General features: G+C 35.2%; 1 non-coding gene across 1 annotated transcript; it reads left to right on the top strand.

Annotated features, from left to right (window-relative positions):
• Nucleotides 1–8,495: 8,495 nt before the first annotated feature.
• Nucleotides 8,496–8,606, top strand: LOC123814410. Its single transcript, XR_006784905.1, has one exon. It is a non-coding gene; the product is annotated as a U6 spliceosomal RNA (small nuclear RNA).
• Nucleotides 8,607–11,966: the final 3,360 nt, after the last annotated feature.

The following is an 11,966-nucleotide window of genomic DNA, read 5'->3' as shown; positions in this document are numbered from 1 at the left end:
CTCTACTTCATGTGTAAAAAATAATAAATACAAATCTTACAAATAACTCTGAAGGGTTCATAGATATAAATATAAGACACAACACTATAAAACTTCTAAAAGAAAACATAAGAGAAAATCTATGTAACCTTCTGTTTGATGATGAGTCTCGAGATATGAGCATGGTCCATGAGAGGAAACATTGATAACTTGAATTTTAATCAAAATAAAAACCTCTGCTCTCTGAAAGACATTGTTGAGAGAAACAAAAGATGACCCAGAAATGAGAAAATATTTTGAGCACATATATGATGAAGGAATTACATCCAAAAATGCAAAAAGAACCTCAACAGTAAGAAAAAACACTTATAATGTAGGTCAAAGTTTACAGTGGAGAAATCGAGCAGCCACAGCCTTGGTCAGGTGATCAAGGTCAATATGAATATTGGTAAGTCATGTTGGTAGTATATGCCCTTAATATACAACAATGAAAATGACAGTTATCTGTGTGATCTTCTTCTCCAGAATGTATAACTCCAGTTTAATCAAGAGAACAATCAGAAAATTTACAATTTATTAATAATCTACAAAATACCTGACCAGTGTTAAGACAATTACTACTCAAAATTTTCTAGGTCATCAAGAGCAAGGAAATGTTGAAAAGCTCAATCAAGAGGAGCTAAAGCAGGCATTCTTGTTAGTGTAATGTTGTATCTGGTACTGGATCTGAGATGGAAAAAGGACATTAGAAGAAAAATAAGAAAAGTTCAATGAAATATAGAATTTAATGATGTCAATAGTGATACATTAATTGCAACAATTGTACAATATTAATGTGAGATTATACAAGAGGAAACTGCATGAGGGATATGAGAAATAACTGCACTATCCTGGCAAGAAGGCTCAGTCTGGTGTGGAACATCAGAGCCTGAGCAAGTTTGGAAGAACGTTCCTCCAACGGCGGTCTGTGTAGGTTGCTAGAGTTAAGGGAGGTGAGAGGGAAGGGGGGAAGGATGAAAAATTAAGGACATGGGAGCCAGTTGCTTACTGTAAGAAAGGAAATTATACATATAGAAAAGAACAAAACTACTATGAGCTGTAGTGCTTCCATATCTGTGTTCCCTAGCTAGTTAGCTATTTTATGTGAACACATGTTTGTCATGTAAGCATTGTTCCCTCCTTCTATCTACTGAGAGGGCCTTGGACCATGAACACAGCTGGTGCTTATGTATTGGCTCCATTGAAAAGTGGTTGATTCTAGGTTTGAGGCATTACAAGTAAAGGCTAAAATACCTGAGCCAAAAAGCAGGGAGGATGTCAAAAAATTGGGAACAGGAGAAAAAGACACAAAGATCAGCTTGAACAAGAACCACCAGGAAATTAGAACAATTGGAATATAAAAAGTATATAATAGTAATGAATAAAATAAGAATCCATGAGTTCATACTGAAATGAACCTTTAACTGTTTCTTCAAAAGAAACAGTTTCCTCAAAAGAAACAGTTAAAATGCATAGTTTGAAAGCACTTCCTCACAAAATACTTATTCATTTACAAAGGAGGGGGAGAAGATAATTTTACAGTGGAGAAACCTGTCAGATGCCAATTTATTGGAGTGATCGAAGCAGGTATTAGAAATGGAACAAGTGAAATTGTGTAGCCCCTGACAGATACAATGCGAATGTAGCACTGCTTCTGTGATATTTCTGACAAAGGTGTATAACCTAAACATAAGTACGAGGGGTCATCAGAAAAGCCTTCTACACTGAAGAAAGCTAAACACTTGACATTAAAATGTAACATGTAATTCTAAACTGGATTCTTGTTATTAAAAAGTATTTTTGGACAATTGGCAAAACATTAATTGAGGATTAGTTATCAGTAATGTATCTAATGTTATATTTCTGATGAATGTATCATTCTTGCTGTGGAAATACACATTAGAGCATTTCAAAGTGATGGGATATCAGAGTAACAACTTTTAAAAAAAATATTTGTACTATACACTCTGGAGGAGATTTAATCTCACAAACACAACATTGAACAAAGGAAGCAAGTCAAAACCATACATTTAGTAGTATTACATTTTGTAATAGTTCAAAAAAAGATAAAACTAAGCTATATTTTCCAGAAAACATACATGGTAATAACTTTTTTAAAGCAATGAGGAGAATTTTATGGAAGTCAAGATAATTCTTTCCTCTCTAAGAATGGGGGCTCATACAAAATTTTGGGGGTAGCAATTATATATTTCTTGACTTGGAACATCATTATATGGGTGTATATTTTAAATTAGTTAATGACATGCTTATTAGTTTCATTATACCTTTGTGCACTTTGTACAGTTTTAAAAATAAGGCATTATAGAATATGATAGAACAATTAGTTTATAACCATGGACTATAAACTGAGAGAGGGGACTGCCTTACTAACAGTCAATTTATCTAATCCATGAATTTCCTGAACCACCAGTGTTTTATACCAGAGAAAAAAGAGAAAAAATTTACCAGCTATGCAATACATCTCAACATCAAGGATGGTAATATGTGAAAGAATGATGTCTGATCACAGCTACACAGTACAGGATATTTCAGTACAGTGTCCTGGTTCCTTCTTTGAACTTCTGAATCAAAATGAGATGGGTGCTTTTGCAAAATTAACTCTTATACTGTGAGCTAAAGATCTTCACTCCAACAAAGATATTACAGGTCATAGGTTTATTTGTTATCCCAATACATTTAACACAGTAAAATTTTCATATACTTCCTGATTAGGAAATAGATATAAGGATCATCCGAAGGCAGAGCACAACTTTGGAGGAAAGTTTTTCTGAATAATTTGGATAGATTTTTATAACTTTTTTCATTTGCAATACACATATTTGGCAAAGGACTTATATCCAGAATATATCAAAAAACTTTTACAAACTGATAAGCTAAATACAAGCAATGTAATTTTTTTATGAACAAAATATTAAACATACTCTTTACAAACCAGGATATTAAATGCAATAAGCAAGTAAAACATTGTTCAACAGTATTAGTTCAAGGAAATACAATTCTTCTCAGAATAAGATACCACTACACAGCCACCAAAGTGGCTAAAATAAAAAGTTCTGACCATACCAAGGGTCAACGAGTTATGCCATCGATGACAAACCTTTCATACACTACCAATGGGTGTAGGACGGTCATTTTCCATTGATGTTTTGCTCAACATATGTTTATGTTAAGCACAGCAATGCCATTTTATTTTTTATCTTTAATATTTTATTTATTTGCTTATATTTAAACTACATTTTTTATTGTTGTTCAAGTACAATTGTCTCCATTTCCCCCCCACTATTCCGTCCACCCCAATCATCCCCCCTCCCACCCTCAATCCTACTCCCCTTTGGTTTTGTCCATGTGTCCTTTATACATGTTCCTGAAAACCCTTCCCCCTTTTAGAATTTTGTAACTTTTAATAAAACAAGTCCTTATATGTAAAATGTCATGATAATTACTTTGGGTCACTTTTTTAATATTGAAAACTATTTTTTATTTTTTCCTTTCTTTTCTCACTGAAGTTCTATTAAAAATACACAAATATTGTCTCCCTTTAGGGCACTTCAAAATCAAGATTAATTATGCAAAGTATCTCATGCAGGTTGACCTAATTAAATTTAATTAGTTTGTCTTGTTAATTCTAAACATCATCCTCTGGGATAGTTTACACTTTGGTTAAAGTAGGTAGAGAGTCCATATGCTTACTTGTTCTAACATATTTAGGCAGCAATCAGATCACATGTACTTGTTCAAACGAAGTATGTATACTCATCTAGCAATTTATATTGCTTTTATCCAATGATTATGTTAAAACTTAGCTCTCTGGTAGAAATTTATTAAGGTAATGGTGCTCACAAAAAATATACAAAATCATGATATATCATGAGACTAATACTCTAACTGCCTAATGGAAATTTTTACAAACTTACTAATTTTCAAATTATTCCTGGAATGTTATTTTGTATACTATCAATTGTTCATTTCTATGATACTTCCATTCCCTGGCGTCCTTCCTCTTTGCTCTCTCACTGTTCCATTTCAAATGGTACCATTTCCTCAGCTAAGCACAATTAATTGGTACCTCCAAGGGTTCTGCCCTGATTTCACTGCTCTTCTTTTTCTACTGCTCTCCTAGGGGAACTGCCTTTACTCTACAAATTACTTTAATGACTACGTGTGAGCCAGAGCATGCTTAGATTTTGATTTCTAGTCTTGAACTCCACTTTTCACTTGAGACAAACTGCTCAGCATGTCATTGGTTACACAGACTTCAAAAATACATCCATCCTATGAACAAATGTCACCCCGATAAATTTAGCTTAAAAAATACATCCAACACATTCAGCACTGTACTTATCTCTATTTACACTCATTGCCATGTTGAGGTCCTATTAACTTCCTGCCTGGACTATTTCAGTAACTTTCTCATCTCAGTTCCTAATCCCCCTATGCATCCTCCATTTCATCATCTTCTCTAACAGCCCCTAGTAATTATCTGGTTTACTAATTTGAAAGTGTAAACTTGTTTGTGTCGCTCTCTGCCCAAAAATTACTCTCTGTTACCTGTAAGATGGAGCCTAAGCAACTCAGCAAGAGTCTCTGACTTGGCTCTCCTCTAGCCCCATCTTGTAGCACAACTCTATTTTGAAATGTAGCCTCCGATGACACCAGAACTTTTGTACTTCTTGGCATAGACATTGTCGTTTTAATTTCTCTGAGTTTGTGTATACTGCCCTCTATGCCTCATGTGTTCTCCTCAACTTTTTAAGGATTTGTATAGTTGGGTAACTTATTATAGGCCAGGAATAAGAAAAAATGATTTAAACAACACAGATGTGCAGAGGAAAAAATAGAAGCCCCTCCTCTAAACCTTTCTCTTATCTTCCCTTGGCACCATTCATGTGGCAATCCTGTACTTATGGGAACAGAAGAATATAAGAAACTCCAGTCACTATGGCAGATTCTGGGTCTGTGGTGTTCTACACAGATGTAGGTAATTCCTGATTATGGAGATAAAGAATATCTGCCCTGACACTACAGAGGGGAGTAAATTAGAACCAAACTTGTCCAGCCTTTTCGAATATTGCTATGAGGTAGACTTTGCCTAGTTTTTGTGTCATACTTTAATTGTTACTATATTGTACCCTTCTCAGAGTAAAATAAAAAATTCATAGATTCAAAAATATTGTCATATTGGCATGAGTTTTCTTTAGCAATTGAATCCTGTCTGAAATTTTTAATAATTTATTTAAATTCTTGTGAAAAAATATGGTTATTATCTGAATCTATAAAGTGATCCTTGAATAATATCACCAGTAGCAACTGGTTCCTCTACCTTTCTGAATAGGGATAGCACTTCGATATTACATAGCTGTGATGTATAACACTACCTGATGCTACTGAAGAGTAGCTATCAAAGAGTTTTTATTCGTTTTGGACCTTTAAGTTCACAGAATTCAGAGAAACATGCCACATATTTTGTTTGTTTTTGTAAGGTTTTTTTAGAATTAAAATATTATATTAACACCTGAAAGAAACATGTAAAAGTTTTTTATTAATTATGTCACTAATAATAGTACAAAACTGAACATACTCTTACTACATGAATCAGCAACTGAGCTCATTGGTATTTATTGAAGTGAATTCAAAAGTTATAAACACCTGAACATAAATGTTTATAGTGTTTTTATCCATGATTTTCAAAGCATGGAAGCAACCAAGATATCCATCAGTAGGTGAATAAATAAATGAACTATTACATTTAGACAATGGCATAGTATTGAGTGCTAGAACAAAATGAGCTATTAAACCATGAAAGGACATGGAGGAACCTGAAATCCAAATTAAAATGTAAAGGAAGTTAATCTAACAAGAATGATATTTTTTGGCAAATGGTGTTAAATGGGGGGAAATGTGCTAAATATAAAATAAAAAACTGATAAATTAAACTTTATTAAAATTAAAAACTTCTATTAATCAAAAAAAACAAAGTGTGAAGTCAGTATAGAGAATGCGAGAGATATTGGCTGGCATGTATATTTTTAAAAAGAGAGTGAGATAGAAATCCAAATATATAAAGAATCCAAATATGTAAAAATATCAAAGTAAGAAAGACAAAAGAGAATGTAGAAAATGAGCAAATGATAGTTTGATATAATCATATGCTTAGAATTGCTAAAATAAAAATGACAACAATACCAAATTTTATAGCTTTATAGTATGTCAGCTAGTCTATGTTGAAACCCATCTCTCAGAATTCAATTTCGTGTTTGTTTCTGGAAAAGGTGGTCCATAAGATGGATTCTTGAGTGAGAATTATCAGTTGGATATGAAGCAATAGCCATTTCACAGCTCATACACATAGTCATCAATCTGTTGATTCACCCTGATATCATAAAGCAATGCTGGCCTGCAAATACTTCACCTTGCAGTGGATTCTCCTTCAACCTCTGTGACTACTGGGACCAGTGAGTGTGTTTCCCTTCGTGACAGAGGCCCCAGCTGCTGCAGGACAGCCACAGTACCAAGCTTCAGCATTGCATGCTGAGACAGCAGTAAACAGAAACTGCTTAATCAGATCCCAAAACACAAGGGTAAGGTCAGATCCTCTACAAAACATGTATATATATTAAATATAGGTAAAGAATGAAATGGAAATATAGATCTATGTATTCATGTATATGTGCACCCATGTATAAGTTCTTAGTGCATCTGCTTCTGATTTTTCCATGAACTACGTATGAAGATGTTCAGGTCATATACTGCTCATAGGATTATGAATTGGAGCAACCATTTTGAAAAAAAAACTCTTAATCAGTATGCCAGTCTATGAACCAGAAGTTTCATTTTTTTGCTATAATCCATCAGAATTGCATTTATATGCTCGCCAAAACACATATAGAGAATGCTATAGTCACACTACTAATAATAGAGAAAAACTGGATCCACCTAAATGCTCATCAATACTAAAATGGATAAATAATTTGATGTATTTTAATAAAATAAAATTCTGTATGGATTGAGAATAAACAAGTTATACAGAAACACAAAATTGTGTACAATAAGTCACAAAAGTGTACAATACTGTCTTATTCCACTTAAGTTCTAAAACAAGCAAAATTTTCTATAGACTTAGCAATCACAATAGTAGTTACGACACCAGCAAAGGGGTTCTTGCTCCCCCTGAAGATTAAAATCAATAGAGGAGAAGAAACAGATTCAGAAGAAAAGAGACTGACTGAAAACAGGTTAATAAAAAAGACAGAGGAAGGGAGCTTGATGCATCCAGGGAGCACACACTGACAGAGCACAAGGCTCCCGGAACAGCTGCTGGGCTTCCTGGCTTATGTAGAGCAGGGTTTCTTAGCACCAGCAGAGCTTCCACTGTGGGTCGGCATTGATAGGCACAGGCACATTGGTTTGGGAATGCCCAAAGGGAAACCCAATCTTATCTAGGGGACGCTCTAAAATTAACTTGAAGGATTTTCCCATCCATCTAAGAGAGGCTCAGACTGTCCCAGTGACTTGCAAAGTTAATAGTGATTACAGCAGGGACCAGGAAGCTGCTTTCTAAAGCTAATAATATTCTCAGATCTTGCACTAGTTGCCTGTGTGTGCTTAGTTTGTGAAAATTTATATATTTGCACACCTATAATGAAATTGTATACCTATGTCTGTCCAAATACTTCTATACAATGTTTTAAAATATATAGAGAAAAAAAGGTGAAAGTGTTTGTGACAATCTTCACCAATTCCTGATGCATAAACTTGAAGAAGTCAGTGCGGCTTTTCAAGAAATGCCAATTCATGCCCACTTCCGCAGCACATACAAGGTCAGTCCAGAAAAATTCCAACCATTGTTGATATAACAGGAATGGTTTGTGCAACCTCAGTGTAACCTGGCAACCAAAGAGAGCAGACTGGAGTGCATGTGCGTGAACGATGACTACTTCATTGTACTAGTCAGTGGAGGCAATAGACACTGTTGAGTGACCATGTGTACTGTGTGGCCCTCACATTCAAAATGACTGAGTAGAACAATGACTCTGCATCAAATTTTGCGTTAAGCTTGAACATTCCTCTGCAGAAACTATTTGGATGATTCAGAACGTTGCAGCTAGGGACAACTGGTGATTGGCAGCTTCATCACGACAACATGCCTGCTCAGGCATCATGTCTCATGCAGAGTATTTTGGTGAAACATCAAATCACCCAGGTGACTCAGTCCCCTATAACCCAGATTTGGCAACCTGTGACTTCTGGCTTTTTCCAAAACTAAAAACATCTTTGAAAGGGAAGAGATTGCAGACCATCAGTGAGATTCAGGGTCAGCTGATGGGGATGGAGAGAACTGTGTGAGGTCCCAAGGTGCCTACTTTGAAGGGGACTGAGGCATCACTGTCCTATGTACAATGATTCCTATATCTTCTATCTTCTTCAATAAAAATTTCTATTTTTTCATATTACATGGCTGGATACCTTCTGGACAGATCTTTTATGCTAAAATTGGAATGATACAGAGAAGATTAGGATGGCCCCTGCACAAGGATGACACACAAATTCAGAAAGTGTTCCATATATATATATATTTTTTTTTAGATTTTTATTTATTTATTTATTTTTAGAGAGGGAAGGGAGGGACAAAGAGAGAGAGAGAAACATCAATGTGCAGTTGCTGGGGGCCGTGGCCTGCAACCCAGACATGTGCCCTGACTGGGAATCGAACCTGCAGTGCTTTGGTTCACAGCCCACACTCAATCCACTGAGCTATGCCAGCCAGGGCAGTGTTCCATATATTTTTAATAAAGGAAAATATAAAGAAATGGGAACTACATCTTTTTTAAAAGCTTCTACATGGATCAAGAAACCATCCATAAAAAGGGAACTGACTCTATGGGAGAACATATTTGCCAATGATACATTGAACAAAGGTTTAATTTCCAAAATATATAAAGAACTCATAGGACTCAACATGAGGGAGACAAACAATCCAATTAAAAATAGGCAAAGGACCTGAATAGATGCTGCCTCCAGGGAAGACATACAAATGGCCTATAAACATAAGAAAAAATGCTCAGCATCACTAGCCATCAGAGAAATGCAAATTAAAACCACAGTGAGATATCACTTCACACCTGCCCAAATGGCCATCATTAATAAATCAACAAAGAAGTGCTGGTGAGGATGTGGAGAAAAAGGGAACCCTTTTGCAATGCAGACTAGTGCAGCCACTGTGGAAAATAGTGTGGAATTTCCTAAAAAAAAAAAAAGGAACTACCTTTTGATCCAGCAATTTCACTGTTTAGAATATACCCTAAGAATCCTGAAACATCAATTCAAAAGTACTTATGCACTCCTATGTTCACAACAGCAGTATTTACAATAGCCAAGAGTTGGAAACAGCCTAAGTGCCCATCAGTAAATGAGCAGGTCAATAAACTGTGCTAGATTTACACAATGGAATACTACCCTTCATTAAAAAAAAAAACGAAAGAAAAAAGAATTCCTGCCTTTTGCAACAGCGTGGATGGAGTGGATGGAACTGGAGAGCATTATGCAAAGCGAAATAAGCCAAGCAGTGAAAGAAAAAATACCATATGATGTCATCTATAACAGGAACCTAGTCAACAAAACAAACAAATGAGCAAAATGGAGCCAGAGGCATAGAATCATGGAATAGACTGACAGTGGTAAGAGCAGAGGAGTGAACTGGGGACTATTTGAAAGAAGGTGAAGGTGTTAAGTCAAAGGACATATAGGAAAGACCAATGAATACAGACAATAGTGTGGGGATTGAATACGGAAGTGGGGAATGGTTTTGGTGGAGGCGGACAAAGGGAGAAAAAATAGGACAATTGTAATAGCATGAACAACAAAACATTTTAAAAAATGTGAACCTGACTGCTGTTTGGGTCTGCGGGAAAAGAAAAGGCTGACTTATTGTCTCTTATAGCTAGAAAGAAGCTGAGGGCAGGGCCGAACAAGCTCTCAAATGTCTTCTGCTAAGGAAGAAAATGCTTTGCTTTTCCATGAATGAAATAAATGGATGACAAAACAGCAAGTAAAAATGAAATTAAAGTAAAGGCAGCATGGACTGGATGGAAAGAAGCCTGAAAACGCCTGGGTTTCCCACCACTATGTGAGAGACTCTGGCAGCTGAGGAAATGGCGGTCTGCCACTGTTTCATGTGCATCGTGGATCTGGAGAGACAGTTGTGACCTCAAGGAAGGCAGTCTCTTTAGAGAGCTTTGGAGTCTATTGGAATCCAGTTTTAACCTTCTGGGCAATTTGCACAACCTTCCTCTGGAAGTGGAGGATAGAGTGGAGAAGACTTCACTTTTTTTTTTTTGTAAATCATTTTCTGTACTATTGAATTTGTGACAAACATCTGATTACATTTGAAAATATCTAAATCAGCATTCATTTTTGTCATGCTGATGGCCCTTCTCATCCATTCACAATTTAATACCCTTGGAAATATTCATTTTATGGAAATTCCATCTTTGGCAATCATGTAAAAATAAGTGAATTGATGAATATTATAAATTTGCATGCTTTTGACAAAGGACTTTTACCATGATTAAGATATTTTCTTTTAATCACTACAACTGAGGAAAAAATATCCACATAATTTATCCTAAACATATCTTTAATAAAATACTTTTGAAACCAGAAAATCTTATAAGTATTTTTAAATCTAATTTTAATCTGTTGTATAGACTCGGCCAACTCATTTCTTTTCTGAGTCAGTCTTCTCCAAATTGTTTAACTTGATATCAAGGCAAAAAGTGACTGCTTACTTAAATAAACTAGAAAATTATTAATTTTAGATAAGTATGTTAGATAAGTGAAGATAGGATTCATTGTGGAAAAGCTTCATCATTTTAGCACATTATTTTGCAAAATTAACTTCTACCAGAGGTATTTAGGATCTAACATCTCCCAAGCACTTAAAACATAAGTTCCATTTTTCGTGGGTCACATTATCATTTGGGGTTTTTTTCTTAAAGGGAATAGGATTAAAAAACATTATTTTAGTACAGAGTTTATGTAGATATATAAAATCATTCTAAAAATGTTTTCTAAATATGAGTGAGTAAAAGCCCAAGAACACTAGTTCTTATTCGCAAATTAGTCTATTTCTTAGAGAATAAACAATTATTTTGTTTGACCATTTCAACTGAATGTTAAATGTATTTTGTTTCTTTTAAAGATTTCAAAGGTGACCCTTTGGTTCACAGGCCAGTGCTCAATCCACTGAGTCACACCAGCCGAGGCTGAGTGTTAAATTTTATATACTAGAGCAACCACATCTCCCAGTGAAATAACAATTACTTGTCAGTGGCATCACTGTAACATTTGATGACAAAGGGCATTGGCTTTTCAGGTTGTACTACCACTCACACAACACATACCTACTGGCTTTTATTGCTCCTCCTCACTCATTTATATGCCCTTAACGGCCCTCCTGAACTCTTTTTAACTCTAGTATAAATAGTTTAAACAATAACAACAAGCAAAAGAAAAGCTCTACTCCCGACCTTGAAGCATTTTCATTGGAGAAACAATGGAAGGGTTTGATGTTAATCCCGTATCTGCCCTTGATTTACTGTCAATTGTCAAACAATTAACATTCCACTGGCCTCTGAAATCACTTCTGTGATGAGGGAAGTTTTATGTCTCTTTTAGTATTAAGAATGTATGAGCACCTAATCAATAAGATTTTATTAGAATAATAGAGTAAACCTCAATTTACAGTGATTCTTAAAACTTCACAGATAAATACTACCTTTATTAGAAAACATAGGCACTTTAAAATGGTACTGCAGAAGCTTACACAGAGAGTAACTGTACTTGTACTTACACCCTCTATGTGCAAGGTTATTTTATTGCCCTCCATTTGCCATGCTAAGATTCTTTTAGTGAGGAAAGATTAAAAACGA

The sequence above is a fragment of the Phyllostomus hastatus genome, unplaced genomic scaffold (genome assembly GCF_019186645.2).
Source record: "Phyllostomus hastatus isolate PE091 unplaced genomic scaffold, TTU_PhHast_1.1 phas_contig_1, whole genome shotgun sequence".
NCBI lineage: Eukaryota > Metazoa > Chordata > Mammalia > Chiroptera > Phyllostomidae > Phyllostomus > Phyllostomus hastatus.
The sequence above is the reverse complement of the archived record's forward strand: the minus strand, read 5'-3'. Positions and strand labels throughout refer to the sequence as shown.